Source organism: Aulonocara sp. 'chitande type north' Nkhata Bay, linkage group LG16 (assembly GCF_057382095.1).
Source record: "Aulonocara sp. 'chitande type north' Nkhata Bay isolate Kocher_YH1m ecotype deep benthic linkage group LG16, A_spYH_male_GT1.1, whole genome shotgun sequence".
Classification (NCBI taxonomy): domain Eukaryota; kingdom Metazoa; phylum Chordata; class Actinopteri; order Cichliformes; family Cichlidae; genus Aulonocara; species Aulonocara sp. 'chitande type north' Nkhata Bay.
This window is the reverse complement of record NC_141359.1, coordinates 25,359,409-25,370,921: the sequence shown is the minus strand read 5'-3', so window position 1 is coordinate 25,370,921 and position 11,513 is coordinate 25,359,409. Positions and strand designations below refer to the sequence as shown.

General features: G+C 41.7%; 1 protein-coding gene across 1 annotated transcript in view; it reads left to right on the top strand.

Moving 5' to 3' along the window:
* Positions 1–2,574: 2,574 nt before the first annotated feature.
* LOC147311646 (sodium channel protein type 2 subunit alpha-like) overlaps positions 2,575–11,513 on the top strand; it is a 65,343-nt gene continuing 56,404 nt past the window's right edge. The window contains exon 1 of the mRNA XM_086265726.1: positions 2,575–2,808. The gene's annotated coding sequence lies outside the window, so the exon portion shown is untranslated. The remainder of the gene's footprint in view (positions 2,809–11,513) is intronic.

The window sequence follows — 11,513 nt, the reverse complement described above, 5'->3', positions numbered from 1 at the left end:
AGCCCATGTTGTTAGGAATGAAAGCAACAAGAGAAATAACAAAATAGAAAAAGATATACCACGCATTAATTATTTATGTCTTACTGATCGACCTACTTGATACCCACAGTAATTCCCACCATGATAATTTCTAGCATCTCTGTCCTTATTAGCTACTTGAGAAGATTCCCGTAACCACTTCAGTACAGTACTCCCTCCGGCACGCTGGGGCAGACACAGTCTCTTTCTCTCTCTCAGGATTTTCCAACAGGAATCTGTGCCAGAAGAAGCGTGAAGCATCATAATCGGACAGAAAGGCTTATTTTAAATCATTTTTAAAAGAAAAAGAAAAAAAGTTCTGCTTTTTCAAGTAATTTTCAAAGTGAAGTCTGCACCTGTTGAGGATGGAAAACTAATGGTGAGTTGAAATCACAGTGACTTTTTGTCCAAAAAAAACCAAAAAAAAAAAAAAAAACAACTTTCCAAGCGGTCTCCTGTAGTTAGACTCATAGAAGAACTCACCTGCTTCTTCAGATATTAGTGGGGCTGGCTCAGTGTCAGGAGTGCATGGGGAGATGAGAGTGGGACAGCTAAGCCTGAGCCAGTCTGTTTGGCCTGACAGCAGGTCAAGTGATTTATTTTACAGCTGTACAAAGGGTCTGCTTGCACCAATTACATCATGGCTAAAATAAAACAAACACATTATTTTTGTTAGAAATGAAGTAAGTTTCTTTTTGCTCTCTCTCCTTTTGCTGTCTTCCTAAAAGTCTTTCTCCTTCTGTAGTTTAAACCAAAAGATTACATAATCTGTCTGTACAGTAAACATTCCTTATATCAGCTTTTATGACAGTAACAGCTTTGGAAGGCCTGGGGGATGGAGGGGAGATGCTGAGAAGTCAGTGTTACATTTAAGAGACCCTTTCTTGGTATTTTAATCTAAATTTATTGTTCATATGTGCACATGATTTTTCAACCTTGGCAGTGCAGCAGTCTTCATAGCTACATACACATTATCGATATCAGTTTTTATGACAGTAAACGCATCGGAAGCTCTGTATAGAAAAACACGATGGGCAACAACTAGAGTGCAGATTGTGGTTCACAATATATTACAAAAGCAAATGGGCATGGCAGCATTTACTCATTTCATCTTAGATGACTTCCTGTTTGCCTCACTGTTCATGCCATTATTAGATTGTTGTCAGTTAGAGATGGGAGTGTCCTATTTGGTCTTATCCACACTGTATTGCAGTCTGGCAGTTTTTTCGTGAAAGCATTTAACATTTAAGCTGGAAGAATATATTATTTGAATGTAATGAAATTATATTAATCACTAACCTCATTGTAGTCATCTCCAGGTGTGCAGTATAATAGGTGAGGGTTGACCAAAACTAAATATTTAGAAGTTAAATTCTCATTCTGTGTGACAGTTTGTACAGTGTGAACTCTCATCCCCCAAACCACTGCCCTGTTGCACAAATATTTGCATATTTTATTTCTTTGCTTTGATGCATTGTTTAGCAAATGTGTTAAACGATGTAAACGTGAGCCAACAGATCTGCAATACAAACATCTTTAGGGGAAGTGTCTGAATCAGGGGCGTAATTTCCAGGGAGGTTATGATCTCCCCAATAAAATTATGAATTATCTTGTATAAATAGGCTGTTAATTTTCTTTACTCATTTCAGTTATTACCAGCAAAATAGTTGCATGTTTAAGCATCTGGGAATTTACCCAGATTTATTTAGACAGAGATTTTGACCCCCTGCCCCCCCAAATGTTCAGCACAAAGTTACGCCGATGGTTTGAAAAGTTTAACCCACACAGCCCCCAATTTTAAACCAAATCACTGATAACAAATCGATATTAGCAATATAGGACTAATACTTTATCCTACAAGTTTAGTATGTAGCCCAACTAAATAAAAATTTTAAGAAAAAGAGTAGATATTCTTCAAACATGCACTATGAAAAAAACCCGAATCAATATCTTAACTGGGGCAGCACGGTGGTTAGCACTGTTGCCGCACAGCAAGAAGGTGCTGAGTCAAGTTAGGTCTCCCCTGCATAATTGGTTTTCCCTGTGTCAGTTGCACGTACCGGGCTGTTGAAATCATGGACAAAGAGTATCCCACATTCTTGATTTTTAGTTCACAAACACTTGCTGTAATGACTAACTACTCCTGACATTTTCCTGACAATAGACTGAATGCAAAAACATTGGATAAACCTATTTTTCTGAATAGAAATTTATAATAAACTCTGAGTCAAATGGGTAATATTACATTCACAATACTTTCATTTTAATTTTCACTTAATGTCATTCATAATATATTTTAAAGATGTCTACAATATTTGTAATATAGAAGATATAAAATGATTCCATGAAAAGTACAATACCTTACAGTGTATACAGTGTATATAAGTATGACTAGGTCATTGAATCAGTGTCTGTTGTGAGTCTCAAGTAAGTTGCCTGCAATGATATTTAAGGTCCAGCAGGTGTCAGTATGGAGCAAAACTGTGTCGACACAGTTTGGGGAATGTGCTGAAACGCTTCACGAGGCCTCATCTACCCATCACTAGGAAACAGTTGTCAAGGTCCACCCTACTATATGCCACATTATGATAAACGCAAGAGTCCTACTTACCACTCTCTAAAGGGCTAAACTGAGAAGCTTTCCTGAAGAGATCTACAGTGCTTAGCTTCCTAATGCTCTCAGCCACCTTAGATGCCTCCTTCTGGTAGTGAAGCGCAGCTGTTTCTTATAAGCCCGCTAATTGTCAACTGGGAAGGTGTGGATGTTAGTGGTGCATTCCTGGACATCAGGTGAGATCCTACCCCAGAATCTACTTCACTACAAATTCATCTCATGTAAACAATAACGTGGCGCACAGCTTGACGTGAAAGGCACATACCTTTGACATTGCCTGACACACACACACACACATAAATGCAAAAAAGGAGTTTTGAAAAAATCTCCGTTTTCGGTGATTCGAAACGCCATTTAGGTGTGGACGAAACAGCTGCGTTTTCAAAAATACCCGTGTAGGTGTGGACGTAGTGTAAAAGAGTTAGTCGTTTATTTTCTTACTACCTGTCATTTATTGCAGATTACTTGTATTAGCTTAATTGTTTACTAAATGTTTGAGGTGTGAAATAAACCACTATGGAGAAAAATATGGATGTGTGTGGTTGGAGGATGTGTGTGTGCGTGCGTGCGCGCGGGGGGTGGGCTCGATCATTTTTCTTGTAAAACAAAGGGGGGCCTAGCAAAAAAAAGTTTGGGAACCTCTGGGTTAATTGGTTAATCCAAATTGCCCATAGGTGTGAATGGTTGTATGTCCCTGTGTGTTGGCCCTGCGACAGACTGGCGACCTGTCCAGAGTATACCCTGCCTCTCGCCCTATGACAGCTGGGATAGGCTCCAGCATCCCCCGCGACCGTGAAAAGGATAAGCGGAAGTGAATGGATGGAATATCTGAACTGTCACGTCTATTTTATTTACAGCCCATAGCCTATGGAATCATGGAAACCTTGAAACGAAACTGAAAAAAAATATTGTAACTGAAATAAATGTATTGAAAAATCTTGTATCGAAACCAAAAAAAAATTGATAGTGAAAAACAATTAATTGAAACTGTTTTCGCTTACAATTTTTTTTTCGGTTTCAATCCATTTTTCAGTGTCACTCTGCTGGCACTGTTTTGGCGTCCGGGTGCGCGCTGGGGGGGGATTCCGGCCCGCATGTATTTGCATACATTATAGAGGCCACTAGTGCTGACCAAGCTGCCATCTTTCTCTCTTCCCGTCTTTCAATGCCTGCTTCAATTTCAGCTTGACCCTCCAAACCGCAAGTAAGTAATAATTTTTTTGTCATCTTTCCTTGCTGTCCCACTGGACTGGACATTAGTTTAGTTTTTTTTTAGCTAGGTATGGTGAAGTTGTGGTAAAATGCTGGTATTAGCCTATTCATCGTAGCAAGCTACCCTGAAGCTAATATTTGCTAAATTTAGGGACACCCGTGCAGGGGCGGAGCGTGGGGGTGGCTTACTGGGCTTAAGCCCGGGTTGTTTTGTCAGAAGCCCGGGGTCTTTTGGAGTGTAATTTTTTCATAGATGCCTGGCTGACAACTGTATAAAACAAAAAGTACACACAATATTCGAAGCACATAGTGCACACTTGGGGGAATTTACGACTGTGCGTGAATCCCCCCTGATATTGGTATGATCCGAGCTCAGGCACTAAGCGACTGAGCGAGGGGGCGGGGCAGCTGCTGCCTGTGTGCGCTGTTGGAGAAACGGAGCCAGCCATACCAAGGAGAGCTTAAGTTTGACCAGTTACCAAAGCAAATCATTCGTACCGTACAAATAATGTAAATATGACGGTGCATCACGAAAGATTGATATCAAACTGATCACTTGACCAATATTACGTTACTTGCTCTTCAAGTGAATCAACAAATGGCGAAATGAAAAGCCGAACAAATGCTATTTTTTTTAGAGAGTCTTAGCTTACGTGTGTTTATTTCATATTTTCAGTTCTTACCCTCCCCGACTAATTCGGTTTCAGTTATGTACTGAAACATAAGAATGGACATTAGAGGGTTCTTTCAAAGAAAAAACTCAGGTAAATGTTATTTTATATATTATGCTTTGTATGTTGTTCAGTATATTTCTATGCAAAACAAGAGGGATTTCAGTACACAGCAGGATATTCACATTTGTAACCAGATATTTACACTTTAGGGAGAAAACATAAAACATTTTTACTGTACAACATCAATTTAGAGTAAACTTTTGTTTTAGATAAATATTGAAATATATTTTGAATTAGTTAAATGTCAGAATAAAGAGAGACAGAGCTTCTATTTTTTTATCACTTTCATCAAATTTAGGAGTACATGTACACTAAGTTTATTGTTAATTAATAAGAAAACTCCAGACGATTCCATTCTGAGCTGAAGAAGCTTCTGATAGGTTAGTAGAGTCCATGTGAGTAAATTGGTGGCACAGCTGTGGATGCATATAAGGCAAAACACAGAGCCTGTTTTTTTGACATGGGAAAATCAAGAGATGTCAACCAAAACACCAGGAAAATAATTGTGGAGCTCCATAAGTGTGGCTCAATTTGAATACAATTTGGTGCCATTTACAATTAAGAAATACAGATAGTTTCTCTCTTTACTCTTAAAGTTAACAAATATGTTTTTTATATTTATCAATCTAAAAAAATAAACATTTAGTCTGATTTGATGTTACAATTAAAAAGTGTTTGTGTTTTGATCTGAAGAGTTTGTAAATATCTGGTTTCAACTGTATATTTGATGATTGTCAGCACAAAGAGGGAGAGAGAGGAACAGAGAGGGAGAGAGAGGAGAATGAGGACAGAACAGAGATGGAACAAGAGCAGGTGAGACACACATGTTAGTCAAATGGTTGTTTACCAAAAGTATCACCGTATCATAGGTCCTCATGTATCTCGTACCTAGTGTTTCTTTTTAGGTTTGTTATTTTTCAAATTCTATATTTATTAAGTTATGCAGGCTTGTTTGCACAACAAGGCTAAATAATTATATAAACTTTTCTCAATCTAAATAGTGGACTTTGGTAGAATTAAAAAAATAAGTGTAGTGTGTTACACCCCTGAAAACAGGGGGAAAAGAATCACGAGAGTGATTATGACTTGCGTCTCTCATGCAGTAGTTTATTGCAGTCAAAATGAGCAGAAACGTTTCACATTCTGTACTGCTAAATGTCACATGGTGGAAGAAAAACACCAAACAATAAACCGAAACACCAAAGTGCTTATCATACATATACTTGAGCAGGCCTCCTGATAAAATGGCTGACAACCGCGGCGTTCTTAGCTCCTGCCGTTATCACAATGGCCATTACACAGTACAAAACACAGCTCAAAACCGCCACGTATATGTGCACAAAACTGCAATGTAATGCTTCTAACGCTTACAAAACAATGAACGGTTACCTCTTAAATATCTTAACAGTGTACACATTGGAAATATATCAACTTTTAAACACTTTTACCTGAAAACAGGGGGAAAAGAATCACGAGAGTGATTATGACTTGCGTCTCTCATGCAGTAGTTTATTGCAGTGAGGAGAACGCGCGAAAGCCCCCTAGTGGAGAATAGAGACACTACTAATCGAGCCCAGAAAAGGCTTACTAGCCGATCACTGATGTATAGATTGTAGTTCTCTTAAGTAACATGAAAGCCATTAATATAACATGAAAAATAATAAACTCTTAACCATTTTCTTACCATATTTACATTATTTCCGTCCTTATATTATTTCCGTCCTTATATCAACTGATATGAATTAGTATTAACTAAACAGTTTTATATGCAATACTCATTCAACCTGTCACACTCTCCCCCACTCAAAAAATGTCGTCCCGACATTATACCAACAAGATGCTTTTCAGTCTATATTCTCTTGTAGTCAGGACATCAACAGTAGAGTGAACCAATGTCCTCAATTCTGTAGGTTTAACACCTGTTTCACCACAGTCCATCACTGGTGAATGAAGACAAAGTCTATAACCAGTCCATATGTGAGTCTTCACAAAGTCTATTGTCTATGGTTATAATCCACAGATGGGGAAAAGTTCATGTCTTTTTCTTGATGACAGTCTGTAAGTACAGTTCTCAAGTCATCAGTGAAAAAGTGTCAACTTACATTTGCTGGAGTCCATACAAACCAATGGGCTGGGTGCAGTATGACTGCACAGCTGGAAACCATGGAACCAGGCCCGGGTACACAGGAAGCAGTTGCGGTGCTGGCTGAACACTGTAGCAAGATGGGGTGCCCAGTTGGTCATACGTCATCCGTCTTGGCGGGTGTCTCTCTCGCTGTGGCCGCTGAGGTGTCTCCTCCTCAAGTCTCTCGAGTACCACAGGTGGAGGAGGGGCAGGTATGTCACCTGCAGTGGGCTCTGCCTCCTCACAAGTTGTCTCCACGGCAGCTGGGTCAGGCGCCTCCAGATGGTCTCCAGCAAGGGGCTCTGGTGTTGGTGCAAGAGCAGGGACTGAAGCTGCGGGCTGAGACGTTGCTGTGAGAAGTTCTTGTTCTGATGGCTGGGACACAGGTTGAGGTGGTGTGTAATGACAGCGGTATTCATCAACACTGCCCTCATCATCAGAGTCTGGCACAACAGCGACAGGTTTATCAGTCTTTTTCTGTTCATGTCTTGTACGATTATCTTTTTCAGGCACTTTTTCAAAAGGTAAGTGGTCACATGACATAAGCAAGTTTCTGTGAAGCACTCTAGAGCGCCCTCTGCCTCTCTCCGGTCTTATCTCATAGATAGGGAGGTCAGGCCCCATTTGTCTGACTACTGTGTGAACAGTGTCCTCCCAATAGTCTCTCAGTTTCCCTGGGCCTCCTCTAGGTGTCAGGTTTTTGACCAGAACTCTCTCGCCAGGTTGTAACACAGAACTCCTTACTTTTGTGTCGTAGTGTCTTTTGCCCTTTTCAGCAGCTTTCTTTGCATTCTCATTTGCTATAGAGTATGCTTGTTCCATGCCCTTTCTCCATTTTTCAACATAGTCTCTGTGGTCACTAAAATCTGTTTCTGAGTACAGTCCAAAGAGCATATCTACTGGTAGCCTGGGTGACCGTCCAAACAGTAGGTAAAATGGGGAGTAGCCAGTGACTTCACAACGTGTGCAATTATATGCATACATTAACTTGTTGATAGATTCCTTCCAGTTTGACTTTTGTGTTTCAGTTAGCGTTCTAAGCATTTGCAACAATGTCCTGTTCATACGTTCAACTTGACCGTTCCCCATTGGGTGATAGGGTGTTGTCCTAGAACCGGCCATGCCACACAGTTTCTTGAGCTGACTGAATAGCTGATTTTCAAATTCACCTCCTTGGTCATGGTGAATGCGACAGGGGAAGCCAAACTTTAGGGCATAGTCATTGAATATCAGGTTTGCAGCAGTTTTGCCTGACTTTGAGGTGGTGGCATAGGCTTGGGCAAAACGTGTGAAGTGGTCAGTTATCACTAGAATATATTCATAACCGCCTTTGCATTTTTCAAGATGGAGAAAGTCTATACACACCAGCTCAAAGGGCTGCGTAGTTACAATGTTTGTTAAAGGAGCTCTTGTTTCATGGCTGGGCTTTTTCTGCTTTACACAGGAACAAACGTTGGTCACATAATGCTCGATGTCTGCCTGCATGTGTGGCCAAAAGAAGCGTTCACGTATCAAAGACACTGTGCGATCAACACCTTGATGGCCCATATTATTGTGCAGCTCTTCAAGTACAGTCTTTTTGAACTGATCTGGCAGGACTAGCTGTTTCCGGGCAGAAGTGAGCCTGTACAAGATGCCATTGTTATCTAGTCTTAACTTGCCCCACTCTCTGAACAAGCATTTTGTCTTAGGGTCAAATGTTCTTAGCTCTTTGGGCAGTGGTTTTGAATCTGTCTGTTTACACTGTAATACAGGGCTTATAACAGGATCAGACTTTTGCGCTTCATTAAGCTGTTCTTTTGGTATGGGTGTGAATGTTGCTTCTGCTGGCTCACCGTCTGCTGTGACTGACATTGCTGCAGCTGAGAGTGTCCATGCGGCAGGTGTGTCTTTCTGTACCTCAATGGCCTGGATAGCAGCTGCAATAGTGTCCGGTGGCACTTCCTCAGAGCAGTCTCTCATCAAGGTTTCGACATCAAGTGGCATTCTTGATAAAGCATCTGCATCACTGTTTTCCTTCCCTGGTTTGTACTTAATGGTGAAGTGAAAATCAGCGAGCTCAGCGACCCATCTTGATGTGGTGGCATTCAGTTTGGCTGTTGACAGAATGTACGTTAGCGGGTTGTTATCGCTATAGACAGTAAATGTTGGGGCATAGTACAAATAGTCTCTGAATTTGTCAGTGATAGCCCACTTCAATGCTAAAAATTCTAGTTTTCCTGCATGGAAGTGGTAGTTTTTTTCAGCCGCTGTTAGAGTACGGGAGCCATAAGCAATAACTCGCAGCTTACCATCTTGTCTCTGGTACAACACTGCGCCTAGCCCTTTGTGTGAGGCGTCTGTGTGTACGATGAACGGCTGTGTGAAATCTGGGAACCCCAGCACTGGTGGGTGGAGCAAACAGTCTATTAGTTCCTCAAGCGCACGTTGATGCTGGTCAGTCCACACGATTTGTTTTGAGGAGGGCACAACTTGACTGGTTCTCTTTGGTCTTGCCCTTGTCCCTTTTGTGGTGTCTGAGTTCTCTGTGGTTTTGTCAGCTTTTAACAGTTCATACAAACAACCTGCTTTTCTGGAGAAGTCTTTTATGTATTGTCTGTAGTAGGAGAGAAGGCCTAACATTTTTCTGAGCTGACCAACATTTTGTGGTTTTATACCTTTGAGTGCTTTGACTGCTTCAAAATCTGCAGGATCCACTTTACTGCCCTCTGCAGACACTATTCTGCCCAAATAGCGCACCTCAGACTTAAACATGTCACACTTACTTGGCTTAAGCTTTATACCAAAGCCTCTCAATCTCTGGAGCACTTTTCTCACGTCCTCCAAGTGATCTTTGAACGTTTTGCTGTAAACTAATGTGTCATCCAGATAGGGGATGCAGATGTTGTCGCGCAGCCCATCCAGGCACTCTTCCATACAGCGCTGAAATGCTGCAGGGGCATTCATAAGTCCAAAGGGGATGCGAATCCACTCATATAATCCCCAGGGGGTCACAAAAGCAGTGAGTGGACGACTTTCTTCTGACATGAACCCCTGGTGGTACGCTTTCCCCTGATCTAAAAGCGAAAACCAGGAGTTTCCACCCAAACTGTCCATAATGTCCTGGACGCGTGGGATGGGCTGGCGATCAGGATGGGTTTTCCGATTCAGGTCTCTGTAGTCTATGCACAGTCTTAAAGTACCATCTTTTTTTCTAACACAAACAACTGGTGAGGAGTATGACGAGTCTGACTTCCTGACCCAGCCTTGTGCTATTAAATCATGCAGGTAACTTTTCATCTCTTGGTAGAGCGGCCGTGGCACAGACAGGTATGTTCGTTTGACTGGTTCGTTGTCTTTGAGTGATATGGTCATTTTCAGTTTTTCAATACAGCCTATATCATTGTCTGTTTTAGAGAAAGACTGGCATTCCTCTCTGAGCATCTGTTTTGCTAATACTCTCTGCTCTTCACCCAGGTGGCTAAGATCTACAGGTGGGTCCCACTCTTCGCTAGCGCTACACTGGGCTTGTGTATTTGTCTGGTTAACAGTAGCTACAGATGTGGCTTTTTCAAACACCTGGGCAGGTAAAACAGCTGTAATAGTCTGAACCGAGCCAACTAATGTACGGCCTGGAATGACAATTTCATGGTCAGTTGGGTTAGAGACACCTAGTGTTATGACAGGTAAAGTACCCTTCTTAACTTTAACCAAAGTGTCAAAAAACTCAAGATTGTCTGGCCACTGGGGGTTTAAGTCTGGCTCAAATATCATGACCATATCTTGTTTAAATGGCCCTGCTGCTATACGACCCTCAACATGCATGTGGCTTTTTTTTGGTACAGTAATACAGTCTTTCTTTGTCATCACTTTGTACTCGTCAACTGCATCTGCACTAACAGCCTGTATAAAAGCTTTCACCTTGTGTCTTTTGAGGCTGGGAAATGCTTTTCTCACTGTGCTGTACAGTTTAGCTTGGTCAGTCTTATTCACAATGTATTCAATTACATTGTAGCCTATAATAGGGCATGTGAGCTGAAAGCCTTTCATTACCAACATGGGGATGGTCAATTTCTCAGTTTGTTCAGTTCCGGAAACAAGTTGGAAGGTTGTCTCAACCCACCCAAGATATGGCATGTTGGTCCCATTTGCTGCGGTCAGGGTGAGTTCAGATGTGTCCATAATATCTGCTACATCTCTCAGCTCTGTGTGTGGCAGATAGTCCTTTTTCCACTTCTCATCGATGATTGATACCTGTGAGCCTGAGTCCCATAGAGCTTGAAGCCTGTGGCCGTCCAGAAAACACTCAACCAGACATTGCCTGCCCACCAGAGATGTGACTTTGTGAGGGGAATAATTTACATGAGCTGGCGACAGTGGTACCTGGACAGTCTCATTTTCTTTCTTAGTCTTTAAGCCAGTGCATTGTCTCTTATGTTGTCTCCAGTGTTGTTTCTGGCATGTTCTTGAACAATAAAGTGCGTTTTTACATGCTGAACACTGTCTCATGCCTGACTTTTCTTGTTTACAGTTGGAGCAATGTTGGGACTTGTGGATGATGGGCATGGTTAACACTCGTCCCTCGGTGGTAACCATTGCTGGTTTAAATGTTTCTCTTTATATGGTCTCATACCTCTGCTTCTACATCCGGCCTGAAAGTGTTCTCTACTCCCACAGAGGTAGCAGTGGGTGCAGCGCTCGTTGACTCCATTCTGCTGGCAGATGTGGCACCTCCTCTCACGGCGGGCTGGACTACCTGTGTAGTGCTGTACAGGATACTGAGGGGGTGGTGGCCTTTGACGGGGGCCCTGGAAGCTATAATACTGCTGGT